Genomic DNA, 16,328 nt, shown 5'->3' on the forward strand with positions numbered 1-16,328 from the left:
CCCCACTGTGAATACTGGATCCTGCATAAATATTGTGCCTCCCTGGCAGACCCGCTCTCCCACGCACCTTCTCCCCTCAGTGTACTTGCTACTATTCTTCTTTGAGCAGCATAGTCTGAAGTGCACCTCTGCAAAGGTAATGCTGCCATCAAGAGTAGGATCATAAACGTGAGCAGAAAGGGACATCATTTAAAATTGGGTGTGTCATTTTTTGTGGCATAAATAAGGATATTTACGGTAGACTTACCATAGTTAAATCTCTTTCTGCGAGGTACACTGGGTTCCACAGGGAATACATCGAGGTGTAGAGTTGGATCTTGATCCGAGGCACCAACAGGCTAAAGCCTTCCCAGGATGCATTGCAACGCATTGTTCCTAGGATGCAATGCACCACCTCCTCTATAACCACGCCTCCGGGCAATGCACTGTTCCCAGAATGCATTGCACCACCTCCTCTATAACCCCGCCTCCAGGCACTGGAGCTCAGTTTCGTTAACCAGTCCAATGCAGTAGCATAGAACCAGCGGCTAATGCCATACAAACCCAAAGAAGCTAAGTGCGTCAGGGTGGGCGCCCTGTGGAACCCAGTCTACCTCGCAGAGATTTAACTATGGTAAGTCTACCAAAAATCTCCTTTTCTGCAGCGGGGTACTCTGTGTTCCACAGGGAATACATCGGGGATGTCCTAAAGCAGTTCCTCATGGGAAGGGATGCACCATAGCGGGCACAAGAACCCGGCGTCCAAAGGAAGCATCCTGGGAGGCGGAAGTATCAAAAGCATAGAACCTAATGAACGTGTTCACTGAGGACCAAGTAGCCGCCTTGCACAACTGTCCAGCGGACGCGCCTTGGCGGGCCGCCCAAGAGGGTCTAACAGACCGAGTAGAATGGGCTTGATAGCAGCAGGAGCTGGGAGTCCAGCCTGCGTATGGGCTTGTGCAATCACCATTCTAATCAATCTGCCCAAGGTTTGCTTATTCGCAGGCCAGCCATGTTTATGAAAATCAAACAAAACAAAAACGGTATCTGACCTCCTGATAGAGACAGTCCTCTCCACGTAAATTCGAAGAGCCCGTACCACATCCAAAGACTGCTCTTTGGAGGACAAACCAGAGGAGATAAAAGCTGGAACCACAATCTCTTGGTTAAGATGAAAAGATGATACCACCTTAGGAAGATAACCGGGGCGAGTTCTAAGAACTGCCCGGTCACGATGAAAAATCAGAAAGGGTGGATGACAGGACAAAGCACCTAAGTCCAACACCCTCCTAGCAGAGGCAATAGCCAGTAGAAACACGACCTTAAGCGTAAGGCATTTAAGGTCCACAGACTCAAGAGGTTCAAATGGAGACTCTTGCAGGGCATACAAGACCACAGACAGATCCCATGGAGCCACAGGAGGGACATAGGGAGGCTGAATCCGTAAAACACCCTGAGTAAAAGTATGAACATCAGGAAGAGATGCAATTTTCCTCTGAAACCATACCGACAGGGCAGATATATGAACCTTGAGGGAGGCCAGACGAAGGCCTAAGTCTAGGCCTTGTTTCAGAAAAGTCAAAAGTCTGGCAGTTCTGAATTTGTACGCATCTTATTCCTAGCAGCACACCAGGTGAAGTAACAATTCCAGACCCGATAATAAATCCGTGCCGAAGCCGGTTTACGGGCCTTCAGCATAGTCTGGACAACCGCCTCTGAGAATCCTTAGGCCCTCAGGAGTGAAGCTTCAAGAGCCACGCCGTCAAAGCCAGCCTGGCCAGGTCCGGTGAGACACAAGGGCCATGAACAAGGAGGTCTGGGCATTGAGGAAGTAGAAAAGGACGCTCTATCTGCGGATCAGATGGAAGAAGCGTCGTGCAGAACTGGCGAGGGGGACATCTGCGTACCCGTGAGAGACAACTTCTCGCACCCAAGCGTCTGAAGTGGTCTTTAACGAGACCTGGGCGAATTGTAGAAGTCGGCCTCCCACCCTGGTTGCAGCGGGCTTGTCTTGTTTGGAAGCAGGCTGACGGGCAGCCCAGGATTGTTTAGATTTGGGCTTAGTGGCTTTGGAAGCACGAGCCTGTCTCGGGTACGTCTGACTCTTCGCTTTTCCAGGAGGACGAAAGGAACGAAAATAGGATTTTAATACCTACCAGTAAATCCTTTTCTCTTAGTCCGTAGAGGATGCTGGGGACACTATTAGAACCATGGGGTATAGACGGGATCCGCAGGAGACATGGGCACTTAAAGACTTTGAAAGGGGTGTGAACTGGCTCCTCCCTCTATGCCCCTCCTCCAGACTCCAGTAATAGGAACTGTGCCCAGGGAGACGGACATTTCGAGGAAATGATTAATTGTTAAACTAAGGTGAGATTCATACCAGCTCACACCTCAGCCATGCCGCAGAACATGGCATTCAACAGAACACAGGTCAACGGCATGAACAATTGCAGCAACAGGCTGACAATAAACGTAACACAACATATGTGTAACCATAACTATTAACTACAGATACAGTACGCACCGGGACGGGCGCCCAGCATCCTCTACGGACTAAGAGAAAAGGATTTACCAGTAGGTATTAAAATCCTATTTTCTCATACGTCCTAGAGGATACTGGGGACACCATTAGAATCATAGGGTTATACCAAAGCTCTAGAACAGGTGGGAGAGTGCGGACGACTCTGCAGCACAGACTGACCGAACTTAAGGTCTTCATCGGCCAAGGTGTCAAACTTGTAGAACTTTGCAAAAGTGTTTGACCCCGACCAAGTAGCTGCTCGGCAAAGTTGCAATGCCGAGACCCCCCGGGCAGCTGCCCAGGATGAGCCCACCTTCCTAGTGGAATGGGCCTTCACTGATTCCGGTAATGGCAATCCAGCCGTGGAATGGGCCTGCTGAATCGTGTTACAGATCCAGCGCGCAATGGTCTGCTTAGACGCAGGACACACAACCTTGTTGGGAGCATACAGGACAAACAGAGCTTCTGTTTTCCTAATCTGAGCCGTTCTGGCGACATAAATCTTCAAAGCTATGACCACATCCAGAGACTCAACGAAGGCATCAGTAGCCACAGGTACCACGATAGGTTGGTTTATGTGGAAAGAGGAAACCACCTTCGGTAAAAATTGCTGACGTGTCCTCAATTCAGCTCTATCTTCATGGAAAATCAAATAAGGGCTCTTGTGAGACAAGGCCGCCAACTCAGACACCCGCCTTGCAGATGCCAAGGCCAACAGGATGACCACTTTCCAAGTGAGGAATTTCAACTCCACCTTCCGCAAAGGTTCAAACCAATGTGATTGAAGGAATTGCAACACCACATTAAGATCCCATGGTGCCACTGGAGGCACAAATGGAGGTTGGATGTGCAATACGCCCTTCACGAAAGTCTGAACTTCTGGAAGGGAGGCTAATTGTTTCTGAAAGAAAATCGATAGGGCTGAAATCTGAACCTTAATTGAGCCCAATTTTAGGCCCGCATCCACACCTGCTTGTAGAAAATGGAGAAACCGTCCTAGGTGAAACTCTTCCGTAGGAGCCTTCTTGGATTCACACCAAGACACATATTTTCTCCAAATACGGTGGTAATGTATAGACGTTACCTCTTTTCTAGCCTGAATAAGTGTGGGAATGACTTCACTGGGAATACCCTTACGGGCTAGGATTTTGCGTTCAACTGCCACCCCGTCAAACTTAGCCGCGGTAAGTCCTGATACACGCACGGCCCCTGTTGTGACAGGTCCTCGCGCAGAGGAAGAGGCCAGGGATCTCCTATGAGTAATTCCTGAAGATCTGGATACCAAGCCCTCCTTGGCCAGTCTGGAACAATGAGGATCGCTCGGATCTTTGTCCTTCTTATGATCTTTAGAACTTTTGGAATGAGAGAAAGTGGAGGGAATACATACACCGACTGAAACACCCACGGTGTCACGAGAGCATCCACTGCAATCGCTTGAGGGTCCCTTGACCTGGAACAATATCTCTGAAGCTTCTTGTTGAGACGAGAAGCCATCATGTCTACTTGAGGGATTCCCCAACGACCTGTCACCTCTGCGAAGACTTCTTGGTGGAGGCCCCACTCTCCTGGATGGAGATCGTGTCTGCTGAGGAAGTCTGCTTCCCAGTTGTCCACTCCTGGAATGAAGATTGCTGACAGAGCGCTTGTATACTTTTCCGCCCAGCAGAAAATCCTTGTGGCTTCTGCCATCGCCGCTCTGCTTTTCGTTCCGCCCTGCTGGTTTATGTACGCTACCGCTGTTACATTGTCCGACTGGATCAGTACAGGCAGATCTCAAAGAAGATGTCCCGCTTGTAGTAAGCCGTTGTAAATGGCCCTTAGCTCCAGAACATTTATGTGGAGACAAGTTTCCTGACTTGACCATCTTCCTTGGAAGTTTTCTCCCATTGTGACTGCCCCCCAGCCTCGGAGGCTTGCATCCGTGGTCACTAGGATCCAGTCCTGTATCCTGAACCTGCGCCCCTCTAGGAGGTGAGAGCTGTGCAGCCACCATAGGAGTGACACCCTGGTCTTGGAAGACAGGATTATCCTCTGGTGCATGTGTAGATGGGACCCGGACCACTTGTACAACAGGTCCCACTGGAGCACTCTGGCATGGAACCTGCCAAACTGAATGGCCTCGTAGGCTGCAACCATCTTTCCCAGCAACCGAATGCATTGATGGATTCACACTCTTGCTGGTTTCAGAATTTGTTTGACCAGACTCTGAAGTTCCAGAGCTTTTTCCACTGGAAGAAAGACTCTCTGTAGTTCTGTGTCCAATATCATTCTCAAAAACGACAACCGCGTCGTCGGAATCAACTGTGATTTTGGCAAGTTTAGGAGCCAACCATGTTGTTGAAGAACTGTCATGGAGAGTGCAACATTTTGTACCAACTGGTCCCTGGATCTCACCTTTATCAGGAGATCATCCAAGTATGGGATAATTGTAACTCCTTGTTTACGAAGGAGAACCATCATCTCCGCCATTACTTTGGTGAAAATCCTCGGAGCCGTGGATAGACCAAACGGCAACGCTTGAAATTGGTAATGACAATCCTGAATTGCAAATCTCAGGTAAGCCTGATGCGGAGGATAAATGGGAACATGTAAGTAGGCATCTTTTATGTCCACCGACACCATAAAATCCCCTTCCTCCAGACTGGAGATCACTGCTTGGAGAGACTCCATCTTGAATTTGAATCTCTTTAGGTAGAAATTCAGGGATTTCAAGTTTAGGATTGGTCTGACCGAGCCGTCCGGCTTCGGGACCACAAACAGGCTCGAATAAAAACCTTCTCCCTGTTGTGACTGGGGAACTTTGATGATAACTTGATTTTGACACAATTTTTGTATTGCGTCGCAAACTACCTCCCTGTCGGGAAGAGAAGCTGGTAAGGCCGATTTGAAAAAACGGCGAGGGGGGACGTCTTGAAACTCCAGCTTGTACCCTTGGGATACTATTTGTAAAATCCAAGGGTCTAGGTTCGAACGAACCCAAACTGACTGAACAGTTTTAGACGGGCCCCCACCGGTGCAGACTCCCGCATAGGAGCCCCAACGTCATGCGGTGGAAATGGTAGACGCCTGGGAGGACTTCTGCTCCTGGGAGCCTGACAAGGCTGGAGATCGTTTACCTCTTCCCCTTCCTCTAGTAGCCAGGAAGGAAGAACCCCGGCCCTTTCTGAATTTATTGGGCCAAAAGGACTGCATCTGATAATGGTGCGTTTTCTTTTGTTGTGGAGGAACATAAGGTAAAAAGGAGGACTTACCCGCGGTAGCCGTAGACACCAAATCATCAAGGCCATCTCCAAATAATAGGATTTTAATACCTACCTGTAAATCCTTTTCTCTTAGTCCGTAAAGGATGCTGGGGACACTTCAATAACCATGGGGTATATATGGGATTGACAGGAGAGATGGGCACTTAAAGACTTTCAAAGGGGTGTGAACTGGCTCCTCCCTCTATGCCCCTCCTCCAGACTCTAGTTATAGGAACTGTGCCCAGGGAGACGGACATTTCGAGGAAAAGGATTTATTGTTAAACTAAGGTGAGATACATACCAGCTCACACCTCAAGCACGCCGTACAATATGGCATTCAACACAGCGCAAGTCAACGGCATGAACACCATCAGCAACAGGCTGACTACAAACGTAACACAACATGTGTGTAACCATAACTAATAACTGCAGATACAGTACGCACTGGGACGGGCGCCCAGCATCCTCTACGGACTAAGAGAAAAGGATTTACCGGTAGGTATTAAAATCCTATTTTCTCATACGTCCTAGAGGATGCTGGGGACACTTTAAGAACCATGGGGATCATACCAAAGCTCTAGAACGTTCGGGAGAGTGCGGATGACTCTGCAGCACCGATTGACCAAACATGAGGTCCTCATTAGCCAGGGTATCAAACTTGTAGAACTTCGCAAAGGTGTTTGAACCCGACCAAGTAGCCGCTCGGCAAAGTTGTAAAGCCGAGACCCCTCGGGCAGCCGCCCAAGATGAGCCCACCTTTCTGGTAGAATGGGCCTTCACCGATTTCAGTATCGGCAATCCAGCCGTAGAATGAGCCTGCTGAATCGTATGACAGATCCAGCGCGCAATAGTCTGCTTGGAAGCAGGAGCTCCAATCTTATTGTGAGCATACAGGACAAACAGAGCCTCTGTTTTCCTAAACTGAACCGTTCTGGCGACATAAATTTTCAAAGCTCTTACTACATCGAGAAACTTCGATTCCAGCAAGGCGTCAGTAGCCACTGGAACCACAATAGGCTGGTTCAAGTGGAACGATGAAACCACTTTCGGCAGAAACTGCTGACGAGTCCTCAATTCTGCTCTATCTTCATGGAAGATCAAATAAGGGCTCTTGTGAGACAAGGCCGCCAATTCAGACACCCGCCTTGCGGAGATCAAATAAGGGCTCTTGTGAGACAAGGCCGCCAATTCAGACACCCGTCTTGCGGATGCCAAGGCCAACAGCATGATCACTTTCCAAGTAAAGAATTTCAACTCTACCTCCTGTAAAGGTTCAAACCAATGAGATTGAAGGAACTGCAACACCACGTTAAGATTCCATGGTGCCACAGGGGGCACAAAGGGAGGTTGGATTTGCAATACGCCTTTCACAAAGGTCTGAACTTCTGGAAAGGAGGCCAATTGTTTTTGGAAGAAAATCGATAAAGCCGAAATTTGCACTTTAATTGAGCCCAACTGTAGGCCCGCATCCACACCGGCTTGTAGAAAATGGAGAAAACGTCCCAACTGAAATTCTTCCGTAGGAGCTTTCTGGGATTCACACCAAGACACGTATTTTCTCCAAATACGGTGATAATGTTTAGACGTTACTCCCTTCCTGGCCTGAATAAGAGTGAAGATAACCTCCTCTGGAATACCCTTTCGGGCTAGGATCCGGCGTTCAACCTCCAAGCCGTCAAATGAAGTCGCGGTAAGTCTTGGAACACGCACGGCCCCTGTCGTAATAGATCCTCCCTCAGAGGAAGAGGCCAGGGGTCTCCTATGAGTAATTCCTGAAGATCTGGATACCAAGCCCTCCTTGGCCAATCTGGAACAATGAGGATCGCTTGAACCTTTGTTCTTCTTATGATCTTTATCACTTTTGGAATGAGTGGAAGCGGAGGAAACACGTACACCGACCGAAACACCCACGGTGTCACTAGGGCGTCCACTGCTATTGCTTGAGGGTCTCTGGACCTGGAACAATATCTCTGAAGTTTCTTGTTGAGGCGAGACGCCATCATGTCTATTTCAGGAATTCCCCAAAGACTTGTTACTTCTGCAAAGACCTCTTGATGAAGACCCCACTCTCCTGGATGGAGATCGTGTCTGCTGAGGAAGTCTGCTTCCCAGTTGTCCACTCCGTGGACGTCTGAAATTGGTAATGACAATCCTGAACAGCAAACCTCAGGTAAGGCTGATGTGGAGGATAAACGGGAACATGTAAGTAGGCATCCTTTATGTCTATCGACACCATAAAATCCCCCTCCTCGAGACTGGAGATCACAGCACGGAGAGATTACATCTTGAATTTGAATTTTCTCAGGTAGAAATTGAGGGATTTGAGGTTTGGGATTGATCTGACTGAGCCGTCCGGCTTCGGGACCACGAACAGGCTCGAATAAAAGCCTTCTCCCTGTTGTGACGGGGGAACCCTGACAATGACTTGGTTGTGACACAATTTTTGTATTGCAGCGCATACCACTTCCCTGTCTGGAAGAGAAGCTGGTAAGGCAGATTTGACAAATCGGTGAGGGGGGACGTCTTGAAACTCCAGTTTGTACCCTTGGGACACTATTTCTAAAACCCATGGGTCCAGGCCCGAACGAGCCCAGAACTGACTGAAGAGCCTGAGACCCCACCGATGCGGACTCCCGTAGAGGAGCCCCAGCGTCATGCGGTGGACTTGGCAGAAGCCGGGGAGGACTTCTGCTCTTGGGAACCGGCCACGGCCGGTGATCGCTTACCCTTTCCTCTAGCAGCAAGGAAGGAAGATGACTTACCCGCGGTAGCCGTAGATACCAACTCAGCAAGGCCGTCACCAAACAATACACCACCTTTATACGGCAGAGACTCCATAGCTTTCAAAGAGTCAGCATCAGCATTCCATTGATGAATCCACAATGCTCTCCTAGCGGAGACTGCCATGGCATTGGCCCGTGATCCCAAGATCTCTCGCAGCTTCCTTTAGGTAGACTGCAGCGTCCCTGATATGACCCAGTGTCAGAAGAATCCTATCCCTGTCCAGGGTATCCATTTCAGATGACAAGTTATCTGCCCATTTTTCGATACCACTACTCACCCATGCAGATGCAATGGCTGGTCTGAGTAGCGTACCTGTGGTGATATAAATGGATTTCAATGTATTTTCCTGCCTACGATCCGCAGGATCCTTTAGGGCTGCCGTGTCAGGGGACGGAAGAGCCACCTTTTTGGACAGCCTGGATAGAGCTTTGTCCACAATGGGTAGTGTCTCCCACTTTTCCCTATCCCCAGAGGGAAACGGATACGCCACAACAATCTTTTTGGGAATCTGAAACTTTTTGTCAGGATTTTCCCAAACCTTTTCACAAAGCGCGTTCAGTTCATGAGAGGGAGGAAAATTTACCTCAGGTTTCTTCCCTTTAAACATACAGACCCTAGTATCAGGAACAGTAGGCTCCTCCGTGATATGTAATACATATTTTATAGCCACAATCATGTACTGAATGCTCTTTGCCAGTTTTGGATCTAATCTGGCATCACTATAGTCGACACTTGAATCAGTGTCCGTGTCAGTATCAGTGTCTGCCAGCTGGGCAAATTAACGTTTTTGTGACCCTGAGGGGGTCTGGACTTGAGACAACACATCCTCTACGGATTTCTTCCAAGCCTTGTTCTGAGACTAAGATTTATCCAATCTTTTATTATTCAGAGCCACATTTGCATTCAAAGCACTTAAAACATTCACCCAATCCGGTGTCGGTGGTGCCGACAGGATCACTCCCACAGCGTTTAGTGTCCCTAACATAGTCTCCTCCTGGGAAGAGCACTCCGCCTCAGACATGCCGACACACGTGCACCCACCACACGCAGATACACTGGGCCTATAGGGGACAGACCTACAGTAAAGCCTGTCAGAGAGACACAGAGGGAGATATTGCCAGCTCACACCCCAGCGCCTAATCCCGGTCTGAAAACACTAAGACAATGTCCCAGACCTGCAGCGCTTTTATAATATAATACAATGCACCAAAATCACTGCGCCCCCCCCCCCCCCCCCCCGTTTTTCACCCTGTTACTTGTACAGCAGTGTTGAGGAAAGACCAGCGTCTCTGCCGCTTGTGGAGAGAAAATGGCGCCGGGCTGTGTGCTGTGAGGGCTAAGCCCCTCCCCCGTACTGGCGCGCATCAGCCCCGCTATTTTTTTAACTTTTTTATACTGGCGGGGGTCCGGACAGTGTCCTGGCACTTAGTCCGCTGTTGCCAGTCCGATATGTGAGGTTTATATGCTGCCCAGGGCGCCCCCCCCCCCGCGCCATGCACCCTGTAGTGCCTCTGAGTGTGGGAGCATGGCGCGCAGCGAGGCCGCTGTGCGGTACCTCAAAGCCGTCACTGAAGTCTTCTGATCTTCTTCTACTCACCTGTCTTCTGACTTCTGGCTCTGCAAGGGGGATGACGGCGGGCTCTGGGAACGAGCATCTAGGCGTACCTAGCGATCAGACCCTCAGGAGCTAATGGTGTCCTGTAGCCAAAGAAGCAGAGCCTTTAAACTCACAGAAGTAGGACTGACTTCTCTCCCCTAAGTCCCACGAAGCAGGGAGACCGTTGCCAGCAGCCTCCCTGAAAATAATAAACCTAACAAAGTCTTTTCAGAGAAACTCAGTAGAGCTCCTCAGTGTGCATCCAGTCTGCCTGGGCACAGATTCTAAACTGGAGTCTGGAGGAGGGGCATAGAGGGAGGAGCAAGTTCACACCCCTTTGAAAGTCTTAAAGTGCTCATTGGTCATTGGTCCCAAAAGACCAATATCTCTCGCAGCTTCCTTAAGGTATGCTGCAGCGTCCTTGATATAACCCAGCGTCAAGAGGATGCTATCCCTATCTAGGGTATCTATATCAGATGACAAGTTATCTGCCCACTTTTCGATAGCACTACTTACCCACGCAGACGTAATGACAGGTCGGAGTAGTGTACCCGTGGTCACATAAATGGACTTCAATGTAGTTTCTTGTTTACGAACCGCAGGATCCTTTAGGGCCGCCGTGTCAGGTGACGGGAGAGCCACCTTTTTAGACAAACGAGACAAGGCCTTGTCCACAGTGGGGGGTGACTCCCACTTTTCCCTATCCGTCGAGAGAAACGGATAAGCTGCCATAATTCTTTTGGGAATCTGAAACTTTCTGTCAGGACCTTCCCAAACTTTTTCAAATAGCGTGTTCTGTTCATGAGAGGGAGGAAACGTTATCTCAGGTTTCCTTTCTTTATACATACAGACCCTTTTATCAGGGATAGCTGGGTCCTCAGTGATATGTAACACATCTTTAACTGCCACAATCATGTACTGGATGCTCTTTGCCAATTTTGGGTCTAACCTGGAATCGCTATAGTCGACACTGGAATCAGTGTCCGTGTCGGTATCAGTGTCTGCCAATTGGGCCACCGTACGTTTTTGTGACCCTGATGGGACCTGACTTTGGAACAACATATCTTCCACAGATCTCTTCCATGCCTGGGTCTGCGACTCAGACTTATCTAACCTCTTACTAATAAGAGCCACATTAGCATTAGCATTCAAGGCGTTCAACACATTTACCCAATCAGGTGTCGGCAATGCCGACAGGGTCACCCCCGCAGCCGTCTGCGTCCCTAATACAGCCTCCTCCTGGGAAGAGCCTTCAGCCTCAGACATGTCAACACTCGTGCACCAAACACTCACAGACATACTGGGCATATAGGGGACAGACCCACAGTAAAGTCTGTCAGAGAGACACAGAGGGGATTTGCCAGCTCACAACCCTGCGCTGAAAAAAAAAAAAACGGGTCTGAATTTGCCAATACAATGCCTCAGACCTATAGCGCTTTTATCACATATATATATATATATATATATATATATATTATATAAATTGCACCAATTATATGCCTTCCCCCTCCGTTTTGCACCCCTGTACTTGTCAGTGTGTGTGGAGGACCAGCGTCTCTGCAGCTTGTGGAGAGGAAATGGCGCCGTGAGCTGTGAGGAAGAAGCTCCGCCCCCGTAATGGCGCGCTTCTGTCCCGCTTTTTTCAATATTTATACTGGCGGGGGTTTGGCACAGTGCCGCGGCACTAATGTCCCCTCTTGCCAGTGTGTTTATGAGGATTGTTTTCAGCTGTCCAGGGCGCCCCCCCGCGCCCTGCACCCTACAGTGCTGTGTAAGTGGGAGCTTGGCGCGCAGGGTCTGCAAATGCCGTCACTGAAGAGAAGTCTTCTTTTCTTCGGTTACTCACCTGTCTTCTGGCTCTGAAAGGGGGTGATGTAAGGCTGTGGGAGCGAGCATCTGAGCGTACCCAGCGATCAAACCCTCAGGAGCTAATGGTGTCCTGTAGCCAGAAGCAGAGCCCTTGAACTCACTGGAAGTGGGTCATACTTCTCTCCCCTAAGTCCCACGAAGCAGGGAGACTGTTGCCAGCAGCCTCCCTGAAAATAAAAAACCTAACAAAAAGTCTTTACAGAGAAACTCAGTAGAGCTCCCCTTAGTGCGTCCAGTCTCACTGGGCACAATTCTAAAACTGGAGTCTGGAGGAGGGGCATAGAGGGAGGAGCCAGTTCACACCCCTTTCAAAGTCTTAAAGTACCCATGTCTCCTGCGGATCCAGTCTATACCCCATGGTTCTAATGGTGTCCCCAGCATCCGCTAGGACGTATGAGAAAAGTGGTACTCTTAGCCTTCGGAGCAGAAGAATTAGTACTTGGGAGAAACGCAGTCTTGGCAGACGCCAAGTCAGTCACAATCTTGTTCAGATCCTCCCCAAAGAGGATATCTCCCTTAAAAGGGAGTACCTCCAGGGTCTTTTTGGAGTCCAGGTCCACCTTCCATGACCTCAACCACAGAATACAGCGAGCCAGTATAGACGTGGTAGACGCCTTGGCCGCCATAACACCTGCCTCCGAGGACGCCTCCTGAATATAGTGGGAGGCGGTGGTAATATGAGACAGATATTGACTGGCAGTGTCAGATATATCCCTAGGTAGCTCATCCTCCAATGCCTGAACCCATGCTTCAATTCCTTTGGCGGCCCAGGAGGCTGCTATAGTGGGTCTATGTACAGCTCCGGTAAGGAAGTAAATAGACTTCACGCATCCCTCCACACGCTTATCCGTCGGCTCCTTCAGGGAGGTGACAGTGGTGACAGGCAAAGTAGATGACACCTCAAGACGGGCAACATGAGAGTCTCCCGGCGGTGTATTTTCCCATTTGTTACTTAATTCAGCAGGGATAGGATAACGAGCTAACTTCTTTTTAGACAGGGAGAATTTCTTTCCCGAAGAAGACCAGGATTCCTGACGTATGTCAATTAAATGGTCAGAATGCGGCAAGACTACTTTAGTAACCTTCTGACGCTTAAACTTATTAGGTTTCTTAGACACAGTAGTGGGATCTACCTCACCATCAATTTGTAGAATCAGCTTAATAGCCATCACTAGGTCAGGGACATCAACCTGAGTTGTAGGTTCCTCATCAGAAGCAACTGATTCAGTGTCTGACAGATCAGTATATTCCCCATCTTCATCAGAAGAATTATCTGAAATGTTAGTGGATTGTGAGGAGGCAGCGGCCCGCTTAGATGACCTCTTGACCCCAGCGCGGCGTGAGGTAGGCTTTTGTACCACCAAAGATAAATTTAATTGTTGTAACTGGGTAGACAGAGTGTCTGCCCAGGGTGTATTAACTACAGGGACAATATGTGATTGCAATGGCACAGGAGATCCCACAGGGGGCATAAGACGTGACACAAGCGTATGCAACATACTGGAGAATGCATGCCAATGTGGCTCCTGAGTGACTACGGGAGCTGCGGGCTGACTGGGAGATGAATGACACCCAGTACACACACCATCAGTTATAACTTTCCCCTCAGGTAAATCAGTGGTGCACGCCCAGCATGATGCAGAAGCATCCGCGGATTTCCTGCCCTGCGTGGCAGACATGATAGTAAATGTAGCCGCAGAGCTAAATAGTACAAAATAGCCAGACAAAAACAATACCTACAAATAACCCCCTTATGTTATGTGACACAAACAGAGGATTAAAGCGGTATGAAGTGACTGAAACACACAGTAAAATACACTATACAGTATATACTGTGTAATACTATATATGAGACCCTGATGCACCTAGCCCCCCAGGGTACAGAATACAGTGATAGCAATAGGTGGGATACACTAATGAAAACCACACAGCAGCTACAGGCACACTAAGTCACAGGTACAATGCAGAAATTAATTCGGACAAACATTAAAACTGCACTGGACTAGTAAAATCACATAAATATATGTAAAAACAGATATAACAATGCACAGCAGATACTGGATGTATATCTCAGAACACTTGTACTAAAATATTCAGGCAGAAGTATGCTTGTTCTTAACTAACACTGCCTAAAATGACACGTAGAATACTTAAAAGTGACTGTAAAAGCACAGTGCTGATGAGACAGGCAGATTTACAGAGGAGACTTAGCCCAGCAGTCCCGGAGACCAGATGCAGCTATGTGAGAAAATGCAGCCGAAATCTCTGTCAGGGAGTGAGGGAGAGTGAAATGCAGCTCCAGGGCGGGAACACCAGCAGTAGATGGCGCCTGGAGCTGGGGGAGGAGCTACAGGTCAGCGCCTTATCCTCTCTGCTGGTCCTCACCACCGGGTACTGTGGAGCCTATGTAAAATGGATTTCTTAAAATCCGTCCTACGCTCCCTGCCCTGGTGGATAGAGTGGGGTCCCTGTGCAGTGCAGTGTCCATGCCAGCGTCGCAGTCCCAGGACCGGAACGCGATTTAACGGCGGGTCCCGCCTGGGGGACCCCCTTACCTCCTCCCTGATGTGCAGCCACGCGATCCTGGAGAGCGTCAGCGTCAGTGTGCCTATGAATCGGTGCGCCTCCGCTGCAAGTACCCGGGAACCGGCCGCAGGAGTGTGCAGAGCTGCAGGGGAAGTGATGGAGCCACAGCACAGCCTGTCAGAATGACATTGAAGCACTGCGGCCCTTGAAGTCTTCTAAAAAAGCTCTTTTCAGGGCTGTCTAGCGCAGCCCCCCTGTTAAGTGACCCGCTCTGCAGGCACCAATTTACAAACTGAGCTCCAGTGCCCGAAGGCGGGGTTATAGAGGAGGCGGTGCAATGCATCCTGGGAACAGTCAAAGCTTTAGCCTGTTGGTGCCTCGGATCAAGATCCAACTCTACACCCCGATGTATTCCCTGTGGAACACAGTGTACTCAGCTGCAGAAATACACATTTCTGTATCTAGGACTGTGTGTATCATAGATGTGCAGTCCCTGACACATGTAGGTGAGCGGTGGGCAAGCACCATATGTATAAAATAAAAACTTGTCCACATCAGTGTATCACACCCTTGGGGAAGCGGCCTAATGAGAAGAGGATACTGGTGGCCTGGTGTACAGACTCATCATAGCGATTATGATTTGCTAAGACTTAAAATAAACACTTCTTAGGTGCACTTTATACGCTTCTTAGGTGCATTTTACACGCTTCTTAGGTACGTTTTACACGCTTCTTAGGTGCGCTTTACATGCTTCTTATATGCGCTTTACACGTTTCTTAGGTGCGATTTACACGCTTCTTAGCTACGCTTTACAGGCTCCTTAGCTACACTTTACACACTTTTTACTGTAGGTGCTGCCGGCTGATTCCCTAGATACGTCAATCTGAGAATTGCCGCCAGTGGTTACCTTTACGCGTGTGGTTAATCAAACATGGTAACTGCCATCAGCAAAGTAAATACTCAATGTACTGACACCAGGTAGTCTTTTGCTAATACGTGCATACACAATTATTAATATTTCACAACACAGGTTACATGAGCCGCACTCGAAGTAGATCTAAGAACACAGAAATCAGGATTTAAATTCAAGTATGAGAATAACTTCAGAATTTACAGTTACAAAAAGATAGTTACAAAGGTTACATGATTATTTTAAAAGATACATACAAGTTTGAGACGATTTCAGAAAATAAAAAGATAAAGTTCAGAAAACAGGATTGCTTACAACACAGGCCTATTTTCCTGCGTAGGAGAGATCACCAAACGTGGGCCCTCATTCCGAGTTGTTCGCTCGTTGCCGAGTTTCGCTATATTGCGATTAGTCGCTTACTGCGCATGCGCAAGGTTCGCAGAGCGCATGCACTTAGTTATTTTACACAAAAGTTAGGTATTTTACTAACGGCACAACGAGGATTTTTCATTGTTCTGGTGATCAGAGTGTGATTGACAGGAAGTGGGTGTTTCTGGGCGGAAACTGGCCGTTTTCTGGGCGTGTGCGAAAAAACGCTGCCGTTTCTGGGAAAAACGCGGGAGTGGCTGGAGAAATGGGGAAGTGTCTGGGCGACCGCTGGGTGTGTTTGTGACGTCAAACCAGGAACGAAACTGACTCAACTGATCGCAGTGGCAGAGTAAGTCCCGAGCTACTCAGAAACTGCAAAGAAATTTCTATTCGCAATTATGCGAATCTTTCGTTCGCAATTCTGCAAAGCAAAGATTCACTCCCAGTAGGCGGCGGCTTAGCGTGTGGAATGCTGCTAAAAGCAGCTAGCGAGCGAACAACTCGGAATGAGGGCCGTAGATTGGTGCA

The 16,328-nt window shown here is 48.8% G+C and overlaps 1 protein-coding gene across 3 annotated transcripts in view; it reads right to left on the minus strand.

The window, feature by feature from the left end:
* The window catches only part of REEP2 (receptor accessory protein 2), a 188,622-nt gene that overhangs the window by 59,036 nt on the left and 113,258 nt on the right, over window positions 1-16,328 (minus strand). The window lies entirely within an intron of this gene.

Source organism: Pseudophryne corroboree, chromosome 6 (assembly GCF_028390025.1).
Source record: "Pseudophryne corroboree isolate aPseCor3 chromosome 6, aPseCor3.hap2, whole genome shotgun sequence".
NCBI lineage: Eukaryota > Metazoa > Chordata > Amphibia > Anura > Myobatrachidae > Pseudophryne > Pseudophryne corroboree.